General features: G+C 49.1%; 1 protein-coding gene and 1 pseudogene across 2 annotated transcripts in view; one reads left to right on the top strand and one right to left on the bottom strand.

Annotated features, from left to right (window-relative positions):
* Prkn (parkin RBR E3 ubiquitin protein ligase) overlaps positions 1 to 16248 on the top strand; it is a 1240480-nt gene that overhangs the window by 1186695 nt on the left and 37537 nt on the right. The gene's annotated exons all lie outside the window — the stretch shown is intronic.
* On the bottom strand, positions 11706 to 15543 carry LOC143401629 (RWD domain-containing protein 4-like; annotated as a pseudogene).

The raw sequence follows: 16248 nt of genomic DNA on the forward strand, positions 1-16248 counted from the left end.
AAAAAATCAAAGAAATAAGATCCTCACTCTCAAGTGATTGTGAAGTCCTGAGGAGGACCCAGTTTAACAGGATGAAGCCCTAACCACCTGACTCTCTCCACCTCTTAAAGTAAGTTCTGGCCAAGAGGCTACACATCAATAAATAACCATCTAAGCTAGCCTCCTGAATGAGATTTTGATACTCCGTTATTTGCTTCAACGAGGTGAGGGGAGAATATCTCGGCACATTTTGCATTTCAGAAGGCTGAGGCTGAAGCTGGGGGTGGCTGCCAAGGACCTTCTTGGGCAGCAGACCTACATGTGTGGGCCTCAGGCCATCGAAGCAGAATCTGGGCTATCAGGTCACTTGTAGAGCTCCTGAGGCCACAGAGATTGGTGTCCGCCTTTGACAAACAGAACACTGCACACCCCAGGCCGGAACAGACACCAGGGTGCACACCTCCCAGGTTTGGGGAGTTTGGGGAGAAGCCTGGAGAGAGCTTCCTGTGCTGATTGCCATGGAGATCCAGAAGGTGGTCCCCGTCTCACCTCCACGGCACTTAGAAGCAAAATTAACAGGCTGTGCTCCTGAGAGCCATTTGCAGCAAAGAAGCAAAGACAGCAAGTTACAATTGCCCCATGTTCTGCCCTCACCGACCCTCCCTACTGGTCCTAGTGCTGAAGACGCAGCCCTGCCTGGCCGCTGGACTTGGCTGCCTGCCTTCCTCCCTCCACTGCCTCGATCATCCGCCCAGACTCCTCTTAAGACAGCGGGAAAGAGAGAAAGGAGCAGTGGGGGACGCGGGCGGCCCACGCTGCCTGCATCCGCTGTAAAAGCTTCCCTCTCCTCTCGGGAGTTTTCTTTTTAATTAAAAATTGCATTTTTGAATTAACTTCCTCAGAGCTGGGGAGACTGGACGTCTCATTTGTCTGAGGCATTTTCCTGGTCCCTAGAATGACCAGGCGGCTCCCTCCTCAGCTTGAGCAGTGTGGGAGGCTGGGACCAGAAAGCCCTGGCCTTTTGTGGCTGGCTAGGCCACAGGTGGCCCTGGACGCTGCGTGGCCAGTTCCACCCAGGCTTCCTGCCCTCAGCCCATTTGCTGCCCTGTCTGGCCTGAGCCCTGCCTTCTCCCTCAGTTCCCACCGTGGCTTCCCGCCCGCCCTGGCCAGGTCCCTGGGCCGTCTGTGATTTATTAGGTAGGCTGTGCTGGCAAATTGCTCAAACCCCATTCCCTCTCCTGTGAGATGCACATGAATTTTAAATCACCTTTCTTCTACTGGAAAGAGGAATGTCCCTGGCAGCGGGACAGAAAGTGCCTAAGGTGGAAACTTCCCGGCCCTGCCCCGGAGGCCACTGTCCAGAGACAAGCTAGCCAGGTCCTCCCTGCAGCCCTTGGGCAGTGCTCCCTGGACCTCTTCATCCCTGGCTTCCTGGGATGTTTGTGTCCAGAAAAGGTGAATAAATCTCCAAAGAAGCCTAACTCGCTGCCTGTACTCAGCTCGGTCCCTGAGATACTACAGTCCCACGGTGGTAAGAGGCAGGCGAGAGCTCTGACCCCCGTCCCATGTCCAGCAGGCGTCACAGGGACCCATGGTTGATATTTGATCAGCTTTTGCTGAATGGATGGACATGCGAAGGAAGGACTCGGTTCCCAGGCCTCGTCAAGGTCCGCAGCAGCCGCATCGATCTCTTCAGTCAGACTGTCGCCATGGTACCCAGACTCTCTGAAGGAGGGTCTCTGGGGTCTCATCAGCAAAACAGAGAAAATAAATCCTGCCTCACAATGAAACCAGAGCTTACAAGTGCCCTAGAAAAAGTGCCCTGGTTTGTATTATCACTTACAGTATTAACTTATTGATCTGCACAATAAAATCAGTCAGGGGCCAGCTGTGTACGTGCTCTGCTTCTTCCACGTGAAGAAGTGGGCTCCAGGATGAGCCCTCCTGCTGGACACCGGGAGGTGTGAGCGTGCCGCACTATCCATCTTTCTCACCTGGAGGTGATAAGTCCCATCACTTTGTTTTAAGAATCCTCGAATCATCCTGAGGATTAAACATTCTGCTTGTGCTTGATGCAACGCCATCTAGACCTTCACAGGCCATTTTCCTGAGGATGGATGATGTCGTTCCAATGGCACTTTTCCCTGCCTCTCACAATCACCGACTGAATCCTCTCCACTGATTCCCTCCCACGCTCCCCGGCTGGGGAGCCCCGCTCCACTCCATCTGCTGCCTCGGAAGGAACCGTGTGGTCCACAGTAAGGACTCGTGTGTAGGAACAGTTCACCTCGCTGCTGAGTGGACGGTCAGCCTGGACCCAGGGCTCCTGGGAGCATCGGCCCCACCGCAGGTCCTTGGCAGCCAGAAGCCAGTGTGCGGGAGCAGTCGGGGAGCTCGGACCTGCAGCCCACGAGAAGTGAGTACTGGGCCCCCCATCTCACCGGAAGGCAGAGCTGCTGCTCACAGCTGGGACTTCTTTTTCCTTGACTGAACAGAACAGGGCACAGTGGGTAAGAGGAGGACTTGGAGAAGCATCTGCACAGACTGCTGCTCCCAGACACAGGCTGAAGGAGGACACAGCCGGCCACCTCCTCAGGTACCAGGCTAGACCCACTCCTTCCCTCCCTCCCTCACACCCACACGCCCTGGGCCCTTGGCTGCCCAAGCCAGGTGCCAGATGTCTTCCCCATCTACTACTTCAAGGGCAGCAGACATTGAAGTGCCAAGCTGCTGACCCAGCAGGTCCACAGTGCGCCCAGAACCTGTGTCTGTCATGTTTTCAATCCTGGCATGGGGACCAGAAAGGTCATCAGTGCCCAGTTTAGCAACTTGATTCAACATTCACATAAGACAGAATTTAATCTTCCTGTTGCAAATACTCCCTGAAATATTTTTCAATTCTGCTTCTCCGCTGAAAATCAAGCCAGGGTAAACTTCATGAGGAGGGAACTACCACTCAGACTTAGCTTTGTTGATCTAAGGCAGCTGTGAGAATCTTGGTAAAGAAAGAAGAGCAAGCTCTGAAGCACACGGCCCCGCGGGCTGTGGCGCGATGGGGACTGGACTGCGCAGAGCTGGGTCTGCAGCGCGTCGTTTCCTATGGGCTTTTAAACCCTTATTCTATGAACTGCTGTTTATTGCAAAAGAGCATGCCGAGGTTGGGGAACCTTCCAGCAACCTAAAATATCCAGCAAGCACACGACTTCCCTTTGAACTAGACATGGTCCTGATGTGAAAGCCACTCATCTCCACCCTTAGAAAGAGGCCACATCAGGACTGGGTCCTTCTCCATGGGGGTTCATCTGTTAGTGTCTGCATGCTTCATTTTTGTGTGCCATTTTGTAATTTATTCTCAAAGATCCTACTGTAGGAGCCACATGGCCATTCTAACCTGGCACACAAGAGAACACATAATGGCCTAATAGTCTCAGAGATTTTCTGTCCAAAATGCTTGTAGTACGAAAGTGTATTTCCAACCACAAAGCCACAGTGTTTGAAAAATCGACTTCCCCCACACAGCATCGGCAAGACTCACTGCACGCTCACCACCTATATTTTGGGGTAATATATAAATGGGTAAAGGTCAGTCCATTTTGGTTGAGATTTCTTGATCCATTTCTTAATATTTTGTTTTAAGATAGCAATGGGAAGCATTGTCACTGTGCATGACACCTCTGGATTCTTTTTCAATACTCTGAATGACTTCAAGTGACACTGTAAAGATTCCCACAGCAGCGTCTGCGCCCCTCAAGTCCTCCCTGCACTCACCCGTCCTCCTTCCCCACAGGGCACCCTCGGGGGCTGCGCCTGAGAACCAGCTAAAACTGGACCAAATACCCTCCTTAAAATGCAAGAGATTTTATTATTACAAAAGCAAAGCATACTCACTAGCAATGTCAAAAACTTAAGCAGGGTGGAGAAAAAGAACACAGCAATCATAATCCCATGTAGCTGGAGGTGAGATTTTTGATTCATTGCTATAGAGCTTTCTAAATACTTCTTATATCCACACACACATTTTTTTAACAGAAATAGGTTTATGGGTTTTTATCAGTTTTTTACCCTTAATGGCATCACAAACACCTTTATAATTTCCCTAATGCCACGTTTAATGATGACCATTAATGAGGACACAACATGATTTGCTTAAATAACTTACCTAAAAGAATGACAATAATTATTCTATGGCCTAATTTTTACTACATTACTGATTTTTCTCTAGAAAAGAATTCTAGAAGGGCCAAAGGATGTGCATGTTTTTAAGGCTTTGCACACAAAGCATTTGCTCGGCCATAAGAAGAGTCTTTTTGTGTCTTAAACTTCCTGAAATTAGCACGATGTTTTAAATAGATGTGGATGTCTACAGTGGTAACTTTCTTTCCTTCCTTTCTTTTGTCAAGCTGTTATTAAGTTGAAGGTGCCTTTTGCAATTAATGCCATCTTAGAATTAAGGCATTCCAGTCCTGGCAAGATCCTGGGAGCAGTTGTCCCATGTACAGACCCTCCCACAAGGTGGCTTTGCTACTTCCCCACACCACCCCTCTTTTCACGTTTGCCAAATGACAGGAAGTTTCATGTCTTGGTCATCAAGCTAGTGCATTCCCACAGTTTCGATGCACTAATAATTACCCTTAGCGTAGTTCTTAGAAATTTTAATAATTTTGGTATGACTTTATTTTCCACATAGAGTATGACTCTTCCTTGGTGCAAAAAAATTGTAAAACATAAAAACATAAAGAATTTTTAATATGGCATGCTCACTGTACCAGTTTTTACATAAATACAACTTGGTGATCCTAAAATTAAATCTTAGTTATATTTCTCTAAAGTTCCATTTGATTAGAAATACCAAGTGAACCCAAACCCAGGGTCAACACAGCATCTCCAAGTCAGCAGGGAAAGCGTGTCCTCACTGGCAGCCCTGTGTGGATCCCTTCCTTCTTTAGGGCCAGCCATATTCCCACCTTCAGTGAAGATGCAATGGGGTGATGTCATAATTCACTGTCTGGAAAGCAATGACAGATTTGCAGTGGATCCGGGAGCGCAACTCAGTGTGGAGCACAGATGGGCAGGATCAAGCCACAGCGAGAAGGACAGGATGAAGGCAGAGTCCATTGGCCTGAGTAGCTTGGAAAGCACTGGGTAGAGGGAGCTTAGGAACAGCCCCTGACCTCATGACGTTGACGCTAGCCTGGATCCCGCTTCCTCTGGGCTAGTGCTGATTCAGAAAGCACTTTGCCAGGACGTGAGAGCCATGGCACTCCAATCTGTGTCACTGAGACTAGGAAGCCAGCTTACGACACGGCTCGGGAGGACAGAGTGAGAAGTTCCTGCCAAGTCATGTGATTTAACACTTAAAAGGCATGTGTGTGTCAAGCTGACATCTCTCTCCAGAAGAACTTGGAAGTGGCCCACCTTACGTTTGGGTGGATTTGAGTAAAATACCTGACATGTGCCAATGGAGGCTCCAGGTTCCTTTCAGAAGCATCTGATAACACCTTACTGCTTTAAAATAATTAGAAAATTAGACTTAATCATAAACCAAGACTCATGTAAGGTCAAATTTCAAGTATATATAAAGCGGAGGGGGGGTGGGTGTGTGTGGACAGAAGGTCGCCAGTCCACAGACCACTTGCTACCATCCCTCTACTGGGTCTGTTCCCAGTGCCAAACGCACGTCAGATATGTGTTGATTTTAGATACATGAAACCAATTTGATTTTCCTCTTCAGCAAAGAAAATGATATTTTTCAAAATTCATGGGAGCAAAAGTCCATCTTTTAAGGCACTGTTTGAACTGCCACCGTTGAAGGACTGGCGCAGATGTGCACATGACCCTCCTCCTTGTCTCTGGCACAACCTCCTCAGCTGTCAGAGGGCGTGAGATGGAACCCGAGCCGCCTGGCACTGAGCGCCCACGGGCCCTGGTTCCCTGTGCAGCCCAGAATGCCAGCCAGGAGCGTCGTGGACACAGCGGCCGCTGCCGGGTCAAGGAACTAGGTCACCACTGCAGCTGCCATGAATGAGTAACGATCTTGAAAAAGAAGTCCATAAGCAAATGACAGCAAATGACAATGAATGGCTTTTCTCCCCGGTCCAGTTGTAAATCCTGTCTCTGTGCAACAAGGGCTGTTGCCCACTGCGGTCTGTCCTTGGCCTGGGAGATGTTTGGGGACGTAAATCAGTGTTCAGGTTAGAGGGGCAGCACTGGAGCAGGTGACAGGGGGCAATGTGGTCATTTAGCCACTCCTCTGCCTTCAGTGAGATGCAGGATGGTGAACTTAGGTCCCGCCGTCCCAGTGGGGAATTTCTGTTGGAATTCCATCCCAGTATTTGTGACCTGCCTTCTCCAGCTCTTCAGAAGGATGTTGCTACAGGCTTGATGGGGGGATGGGTTCTGCACAGGGATACAGGGGAAGGTGTGGCCACCTGCGCCATTTCATGACATTTTCCAACAAGGACTTCAGTGCTTAGAGACAGAGCCTTCTGAATATTTCATTTTGACTCTTGTTATTGTGCCGTGAGTGACATACACCATGATAAAATTTCCAGAAAAGACTTTCTGCACAGAGTCACGGAAATGTGTTATCGCCGACAATGTCAACAGAGGGAAGTCCTGGCACATTTTTAGCATCTCAATTTTGAATCTTTGTTAGCTACAATTTACCGAAGCCATTGGGGCCACAGAGATGAGTTACTCTGTCCAGGCTCCAGCCAGGCTTGAGGGCATTGATCACACAGGCCCTGCTTGCAGGACTGTCCTGTGCTCATCCTAATTAATCTTATTTGCCCTTCGAGAGCCCAAGCGTCACCCAGCTGTGGAATGTGGCCACGCTGCTGGGAGCACAGACCCTCCCCTGCTCTATGGTGGCTCCAGCCCATCATCACAGAGGAGTGTCTGTCCCCCCACTCTCCCTCCTTGAGCCAACCCTACCAGGTCCCCCTCAGGGCCTAGTGTGCGGTGGGTGGCAACACTGGGAGCACATGGATGGCCCTAAGGAGCCCGAGGTTGTGGGGTGGCACATCAGAGAACACAGTGCGGGGGGGATGGGAACTAGGTCGGGTGTGTCCAGGGCAGTGGGCACATGCCAGAGAAGATCAAGCCTAGCCTGGGCTCAGGGGGTTCCCGGGGTGATTTCTGAATTGAGAATCACAGCTGAGTGGCTATAGTTAGCTGAGCAAAGCGGCGGGAGGGGCAGGGGCAGCACAGCTCAGGAGCAGAGGATGCAGGCAGCTCCCCAGAGACCAAGCCCGGCACGGCCTGGGCCTCCGTCCCTGCGCTTGGCCCCTGCTGTGCACTGCAGCCCCTCCAGGAGGTGAACAGTTTGCCATTTCTCCATGGGCCTCTTGATGAGCCGTTGGCCTTCTGAAGACTTGATTCAGTCATAGAGACAGACAGACAGACAGACAGACAGGGATGGCATTTCAACGAATAGTTAGATCACTGTAATTATTCCTAAATATTCACTGAAAGTCCATTTGTGCTTGTTGTGATCCAAGTTGTTGGGCAATTTTTTTAAATATAGAATAATGTTAGCCGCCCCCCCACACACACACACCACCCTGTTTGGTGACATTACTGGAAGAAACGGGGACCTATTCCACTCTAGAGAGCACCAACCCAGATGCTAGTGGCCCTGTGGCTGCAAACCAAGGGGGCACTGCACAGCCAGCCGCTGGCCCTTTCCTGGTCACTGTCATTCGGCTAAGTGAGCGTCCCTGTAATGTTATAGGATCAAGAAAGCTATTAGTGAGGAGCCGCGTGGAGGATGGCACCTCATTCGCTCACCTGAGGTCCGCCATTATCTCAGCAGCTGGGAAATGCAGTGGAGGTCCCGCTCTTTAGCCGCCTTAATTAGTTCGCTTTCTACCTCCTTAGCAAAGCAGTAAGATGGGGGAAGGGAAGACAACAGGCGGGGGAGAGTCGTGTAAGTCTGAGTTTTATTTTATAATTTAGCGACGCTGCAGGTGTGAGTGCTGCTGGCAGATAAGGCTTTCAGGTCACTGAGGGGCCTCCTCCGCTCCTGCTCAGGACCCCAGCCAGCGTTATCTCATGCTAACAGCTGTCCAGAGGAGCCCCGGAGTCCAGAATGGGCCAAGGCCTGGGTGGCAACGGCTCTGTGAGTGTTTCTGGCTTCCACCATTGTCTGCAGGCAGGGCAGAGATGCATATCCAGGGAGGATAATGTGGGAATGGATCCCGCCATTATTAAGCAGCCCCAGCTGTGACCTGCTCTGAGCTGGGAGAACACAAACAGAAGCATTAGCCGCCTTAGCTCCTGAGGGAGGCCTGGCTGAGTAGACGTCTCAGACCCAGGGGTTCTGGTGGCTGCCCTCCCTCTTTAGCTGGAATGCTCATGAATACAATGTAGGGCAGAGGACCTGGGGCAGGGACCCCTGAGTTCCAGCAGAGCCCTGGGTAATGCAGATGCCCGGGGCCTGCTAACTTCCCCTGGAGACAGGCACGGGAAGGAGTCCACGTTCTGGAGGTCTGAGTCAGCTTCTTGCCTTAGAGTGCGCTTTGCTTCAAGGGTGAAATCCCAATCCTAAGGACAACTTTCCAAATTAATTCTCAAGTGCTGAAGAATTGCCGCCTTAGCTATCACAAATGGAAGTCCAGTTGCTCCGTGCGAGGCTTTCTGCTCCCGGGGCCTTTACGCCTGGAAGCAACTCTTTAACCCAAACCTCTGGGTTGGCTAAATGGAGAGCCTGCCATAACCGGGGTCGCAGGTGAACACGGGCAGATCCTGATGGCACGTTTGCTAGCAACCCCATAAGGAAGGGTGCTGCTGGAGACGGTCACCCTCCTCTGCAGTGTGCTCTGAGCACAGTGACGAATGGTCTGGTCGCTATCTATCCTTGGTACAAGATTTGACAGAGTGAACAAGCAGGAACAGCAGACACCCGGAGACGCAGTGAAGGTTAGAGATAACCCCGAACAGCTCTTCCTGTCTGCGCTTCTGGAACAAATGGCTCAGAGTGTGTGGCAGGAAGAATCTTATGTTCTCACTGTAGACAGTTACACCTTGTTTTCTTTAATCTGACTCATTTTCTGGACCCTGCAGTGTCTTCCTCCATCGCTACAAAACGGAACTCAACTCTCCCAAAGGCTGAAGTAGAGCAGCCATCATTGGAGGGAAACAAAACTTTGAATTTAAATAATTAGAATCATTAAAACACTCATGGTTTTCTAACCTTCCCGATGTCCCTACTCACCTCTGAAATGTGGAAGGCGTTCTTTTGTCCTGTGATACCTTCACTGACCACCTTCCTGATCTGAGCAGCCCTGGGAGTAGCGGCTCTGCACTGTCCACTGGGCTCCTGAGCACGTGGAATGGGGCTGGTCCAGATGGAGCCATTTCGCAAGTGCACAGGATTTCCAAAGCTCGGGGGTGAAAAAGGCAAAGTAGCCTGGTAACCAGCTCATATTGGTGACATGTTGAAATTATATGCCTTTGAATTTAAGTGACTTAATTTAAGTCACTCCACCGCTTTCTTTTTCCTCTTCGTAGCTACAAAAACATTTTTAATCCTTGTGTCAGTCGGACAGAGCCATTCTATACCGTGTCCTTTCCCCAAAAGTGTTAAGATCAAAAGAATGAAATGGTACAGAATTACCACTGTGGCCCGGTTCTGTTAGGAATGCCCTCCCAGAACCAAAAGTGCTTTCCTTGGCGACTGTCTTCTCTGGCTCCATGGCTGGACACCATCAGCCACACAGGGGTGCTGAAGGCTTCTTGGGCCACACAGCGTGGTGCTGGGTTCCTCTTGCCCCAGGCAGCTGGCTCAGCCCGGCTGAGCGTCCACACCACAGCCCTGATCCTACAGCCCCCGTCACACCACAGTTCCAGAGCTGGTTGCCAGCCCTGACCCTGTCTAGCCCTAGACCCTCACCCCAGCTGCCTGGGAGCCACATCTCCTGCTGCCCTGTGTACCCCACCTCCAGGGTCCAGAGGAAGAACTGCCACCCCTCCCTGAAACCCCCCAGGACTGAGATGAATCCTCTTTGAGGCCCAACATCTCTAGCAAACTCAGGCAGTCATAGTTGTCCTTGTCCTTGTCCCCCCTTGTCCTCCCACTCATGCCCTGTGCTCCCACAGGACCTCAGGTCCATTACACTGTGGCCAAGCGAACTCTGTGGTGGGAGAGCACCCAGGCAGCAGCCCTCGCCCAGCACAGGACGTGCCTCTGGAAGCAGGGTGGGATGGTGGCTCCTGGGGCCTGGGAGTGGTCACCTAGGACTACGTCGTAGTTCTGTGCAGACCCCTGGGCACCTGGCCCAGGGTATGCACTCAGGGACTTTGGGCAGCAGGAATGAGCTAGAGCAGTTTCCCCGCCTCGGTCACAGTGATTGTGTTGACATGCAGATCCTGACCCCGTGCTCCTGGGCATCGGGTGCCATTCCACTTGTCTCCCAGGTCCCAGGTGGTGCTGAGGCTGCTGGTCTGGGGACTCCTGGATCACTGCTGGGACCAGCGTTGGGGCTTCCTCTGAGTTCATGTTTCAGAGGCCCCTGTTGACATGGCGATCCAGGCCTCCCCTGATCCAGAGGGTCTCCTGCTGGGAAGAGCAGGGATGGAGCAGGGCCTCCCCGCACGACCTCTCACCAGCAGTTCTGCCCAGGAGTCTGCTTCAAGAACAACCCCCCCCGCCCTTATTTAGCAGCCGTAAGGCTTCAAGGGCATTTGGATTTCCCAGTCCTTGACTTTCTCTGGGGCTTTACGTCTGCTCCTAACCCTCTCTTCCTATCATCTTCATTCTCTTTCTTCCTCATCTTCTTCTCTTTTCCAACAACTCTGAGCCCTGTCAGAGCGGAGCCTCTCCGCCCTCACACCCAAGACCGCAGCCTTGGAGTCCGGCTCGTCATTGTACCCTTGACCCCCACCCTGGGCTCTGAGTTCACTAAGGAAGTCCCCTGGCCAGATGGCTTTGTTCTTGTCCTCCAGCTCTCAGGCCCACCCCTCCCTTGTCACCCAAGGAATCCACCACTGCGCCACCTACCCATCTGCGTGTCTGTGTGGCAGTTACTCTGTGAGCCCCTGGTAGCTCCTCAGGGATCACACAGCATTAGAGCTGACTTGAGTTTGAAGTGACTGCGGCCCATCCAAATGGAAAGGCACGGTAGGCGGCGTGCAGCTCGGAGGGGGCCAGGAGCACAGGCTAGGGTTCAAGTTGTTAGCAGAGAGGCCACCGATTAGGCCTCTCTGTCTGAAATTCCATTTCCAGGTGCCGTTGCCCCTGACTTAACCCACCGGGTCTCTTCCCTGTGAGCCTCTGTGGCCTGCATGGGACTATTTCATAAGATATATATTTTTTTAACATTTTACCTTTTATTAAGGCAAGTTTGTGAAAATAATGTAATACAACCAGATCTTTTCATGAACTTTCCACTGACAACATTTTTTAATGTAAGAAACATACAAAAAAACCCTACATTTTATAAAGTCACCTCAATACCAGAAAATAGTTAATGAAAGATGTTGAACCCAGTTTACTTTTTTTTTTTTAAATAGAGAGTGAGAGAGAGGGGGAGAGAGAGAGAGATAATTTTTTTTTAATATTTATTTTTCAGTTATCGGCGGACACAACATCTTTGTTTGTATGTGGTGTTGAGGATCGAACCCGGGCCGCATGCATGCCAGGCGAGCGAGCTACCGCTTGAGCCACATCCCCAGCCCCCCAGTTTACTTTTTAAAGGATGCTCTTTCCCTGACTCAAATTCCCAGTGTTATTCCCCGTCTTTAGAGCCAGTTTTGCTTAAATGCTTCACGGCATCAACCCAGTTCCAGCCTCGAGGAAGTTCCCCTTCGTGGTCTGTTGTGTCTGCCAGTTTACATTTCTGGGCTTTAGAAAGTTGTTCTTTTTGTCTTTTTTCTTATTTGATGGAGCTGTATTTGGAGTTTCAACAGAGATGACATTGCTTATAGATGTTGTAGAGTCAATGGGATGATGATTCTCCATGAACTGCTCTTTATTGTCTTTGGCATATTCAAACAATGCATAGGTCATAGCAGTTCCAAGATTCACTTCCACAGCTTCCTGTAACTCTGCTTTACAGCTGATGATATGGTGTTGTTAAAAAAGCATTCATAGATATAATTGGAGGTGTTTAGGGATAGGTTTCTGTCCAGGAAATCTCTATTAAGAAGGCTTTGGGATCACCATTTTCACCTATCGAAATATATTCACTAAGTACTTTTTGTTCCATTTACTTTATTTCTCCCTTTTTATCATAGAGTCAACTTCCACTCTCCCAACATGTGTGATATTTTTCCTTTGTTTTTTGTTGAACAGTTTGAAAGCAATGTCTTCAAATATACATGGGTAAAGTATCCTAAGAACATTCTCTTTTATAACCACAGGACCATTATCACAGCCTATATTGAAATAAAACTGGACTTAATTCCCGGAAACTTCCATCTCCTTCATAAATAGAACGGAATGCTTCTAGTTCCATCTCCTGGTCCTCGTCCAGGCGGACAGTATTCAGGACAACTAAGAAAAAGCAAGGGCAGCGGCCCGAGGCCAGGGCGTTCCCCCTCGGTGCAGGGTGGGGAGTAAGCTCCTCAGAGCCCATAAACCGAGTTCACACTTGGCGGTCTGCAGTATCCAGCAGGACTAGGTGGGCAGTGGGCGGAAGGCCGAGGCCGTGGCAGGTGGGGCGCTCAGGCGTCTAGTAGGAGGCTGCAGGGCGGCAGAGGCTCCGCGAGATATATTTTTGATTGATTTTTTTTTTATCATTGATGAGTTTGGAAAGAAAAAGAAACTCCAAAGACAAAAGCCTCCAAAACATGCTAGCAAGGCTCCCCAACATGGTTGAGCTGGCCCTGCCCCAGGGTGCCAAGGGCCGGGCCCAGGTGTTCAGGGGAAGCATTTGGTCTCCCCTGCTGTGCTAAAGAGCATAAGGATGCCCACAGGCGCATGGGACAAATTGGGCTCAAATTGCCATATGGCTTGGATTTCACATTTTCCAGGGCATAGTCTAATCATTTCTACAGAGTCTAATGCCTTGCTGCAGATTGTAAATGATAAGGTCACACGGATTAGAGACCAGTTAAAAATTATAGAAGACATATGCTATGCATTTTACTAATGAATGGCCATCTTCAAACATGTTCACTAATTAATGGCAATATTTGAATGGGTCCACTAATGAATGGCAACATTTGAACGTAGTGTTGAATTTGATACCCTGTGACCAGAGCTTCGTTTCTAGAAGGAGCCAAATGCTCCATAAGGTCTGGGAAATGCGGATTTGAAAGAAAAATTGGGCAGGCCTTCCAAGATGTTAAAGGAATTCTCAGAGACTGAAATCTGCCCACCAACAAGTTTGTTTAGATGAACATTGACAGTGCGAATATTATCGTCAAATCCTCCAAGAGTCTCAGCTGCTACCAAATCCTACTTCAGCCTTTGGAAACAAGGGAAACCATGAATCCAGAGGGATAGCAGGGAACTCAGAAGAAGGGTATCACCACCATAGGAGTCATTCTTTAAAGTGGTAAAAAAGAAGTAAGAAAGGAAGGGGGGAGTTAGGGACAGAGTCACTGCCATAAATTGTACCTGGCCCAGCTTCCTGTGTCCCCTGGAGGGCTGCTGTTAAGACACCTAGTAGCCCTTGCTGAGGATTGGTTCTGTCCTCTAAGGCCCCGGACACAGCACAAGGGGGAGCCTGAGGATCCCCGTCCTCTGTTTTCCACTGGGACCTCCAGTGTGTTGGCTTCCTGTGATGAAATCTACACAAAGTCCTTTCCCAGCAAACAGGCCAAACTCAGGCCAGGATGATCATGCAGACAACTGACCCCACACAGCAGGAACTGGGAAGGGACCCAATGGCGCTGACACAAGCCACCTTGACCCTGGTTCAACCACATGGATTAGACTTAGAAGTGGTCCAGAGTTACTTCCTTGGCTGGGAGTATGTCTCTATGGTTATTAAAAGCGCTTAGCAGGCTGGGGATGTGGATCAGTGGTAAGCACTTGCCTGGCAAGTGTGAGGCCCTGCATTCAAGCCCAAGCACACACAAAGAAAAGTCTTACGTTTGATTTGACATTCTTTTAATGTGTCTTGACAAATGCAGTGATCAGTAACGCATGAGCTAGGATGGGGAGAGGAAGAGGAACCTCACAAACTTCACATACCTGCCTTGGAGTTCCCAAACACAACCCGAATGTGACGTGCATGTACCCTTTGACCCAGCCACTTTGCTTCTGGAAATGATCCCATGGTTTTCCTTTCACATATCTATCACCTGCAACATGCTGCTGTGAGGAAGTCCAGCACCATGGCCACTCCCAGGGACCCAACCAGCGGTCTGTGAGATGCACTCAGCGAAAATCCAAAGACGTTAGCACAATGCAACATACAATATTTTACATACCACTTTTGTTTAAAAACAACATACTTATGCATGTATGTGCATGCTCGAAGGCATCAGATATTTATGAAACAATGCACACATGAACAGGCGACCATGGTCATCTCTGTGAAGCCTTGCTACTGACCAAGGAAGGAGACTTATTTTCCACATGCACCTTTTGAAAGTGTGTTTATGTACATGTGTCATCCGTTCAAAAATGACATAATCTGTTTTTTAAAACATGTGACCATGCAAATTATATTTCAATAAAACTATTAAAGAAAATGAAAAACAAATGGCCAATAAACATCTGTCAGTTTGAAAAAAAAAAAAACTATCTTACAGTAGGAAGTAAATTTCAATGTCCTGGTCTATAACTATAGATTGAATAGCTCAGTTCCCATCCCCAGGAACATGCCCCCCCCCCCGACACCTCTGTCCACAGCATCTGTGAAGCGTAGCCTCAGCTGCTAGAAGCAGCTGAGTGGAACTGGTGTCTTCATTGTGAGCCGGTTCTGAGGCAGATACTGGTAACATTTACACTCCATCGTGCAGCAAGCACTCGAGTTAAGACTGAAACAGCAGGTGGATGCATCCTTGTCTTCGATGAGACAGAGGATGTGTCAGCAAAGGGTATTTTCAGAATTCCTTTAAGAGCCCTCTTGAGTAGAAATTAAACCAAGGAAAGTAAGGGACATTTCAAGGCAGCAGACCTAAAACAAATGTAACTTTGGGGACACTACCTAGATGTCACCATATTTTATGGGAAACTAGGTAGTATTGTATAAACATCCTTGGTGCATTAGTATAGGATTTGGGAAATACAGAGGAATTTGGGCACTCAGCTTTAACCAGCTGCCTTAGAATCATTTATTTAGCCATTTGGAGGTTGCACATAAAAGATCGCCTTGGTCTGTTTGAATTGGAGCTTGGCACAGTTTAAGATGGCCTTCCACCACGGGATTCTGAGATTTTAAGACATTGTGTACTTGAAAGGAAATAATTTCACTTTCTTCTTTTCAAAATCATGTTTTAGCGCATTATTATCTGACACCATTCCCGCTCTGTGACATTGTCTTGTCAGTACGAGTTTTGCATACATCAGCGGCTAGTCACCCCACCGGGACCCCTAGTCTTTTGATACGTTATTTTTAACACAGAGAGACTGAACTTACATATCTCTGCCGCCACCTTCAGGAAAGTCATGTACTGAAAAGAATCCTATTTCTTCTGTCCCCAAAGAAGTACAAATGTGGGCTTCATGCTTTTGATGTTTCCCTTGACTATAGTAAGGGGTCCTAAGATGGTATTTGATTCTCCTGTTCTTTTGACACAGAACTTCAAGAGCTGTGGAAGAAAAATAAATGGCACATAATAGAACACTTTCCTATCAGATGCAGGCATGACAGAAAACAGGCACAAAGAAATTTTGGCTTTCATATAGAGATCATTCAACTGTAAGGATCAAAATCTTATTTTAAAGGGTCATTACTTGTGGGTACCAACCTGCTCTTAATGTTATTGATCAGCAGTCCCTTGAACATCCTGATAGTAGTGGAAACTGTTCCTCTGCTTCTTTTTCATCCTTCCAAACAGAAAATATACACACGTTCCTTTTCGGATGTGCCTATTATGGGCATTCGAGAAGTCAGACTCAGACGTCAATCAAATAGACGTCTGCACTGACGTGGTACGGAAGGAGTGACGCAGCGGACAATTCCGACACTTCCTTGGTAGCGGGCATTGTGTAAGGGATTGACAGTGACATACCCCTGTGTTCGTACGTGTGGACAGAGGGAGGCAGGCCAGCATCCCCCTCCATAAGCAGAGTCTCGCCCTGTGGGAGCTGACAGTGGTGTCCTGGCTTCACCGGAGTCTTCCACATAATGATCATTCTTACCAGGATGCTGG

Source organism: Callospermophilus lateralis, chromosome 6 (genome assembly GCF_048772815.1).
Source record: "Callospermophilus lateralis isolate mCalLat2 chromosome 6, mCalLat2.hap1, whole genome shotgun sequence".
In the NCBI taxonomy this organism is placed as follows: domain Eukaryota; kingdom Metazoa; phylum Chordata; class Mammalia; order Rodentia; family Sciuridae; genus Callospermophilus; species Callospermophilus lateralis.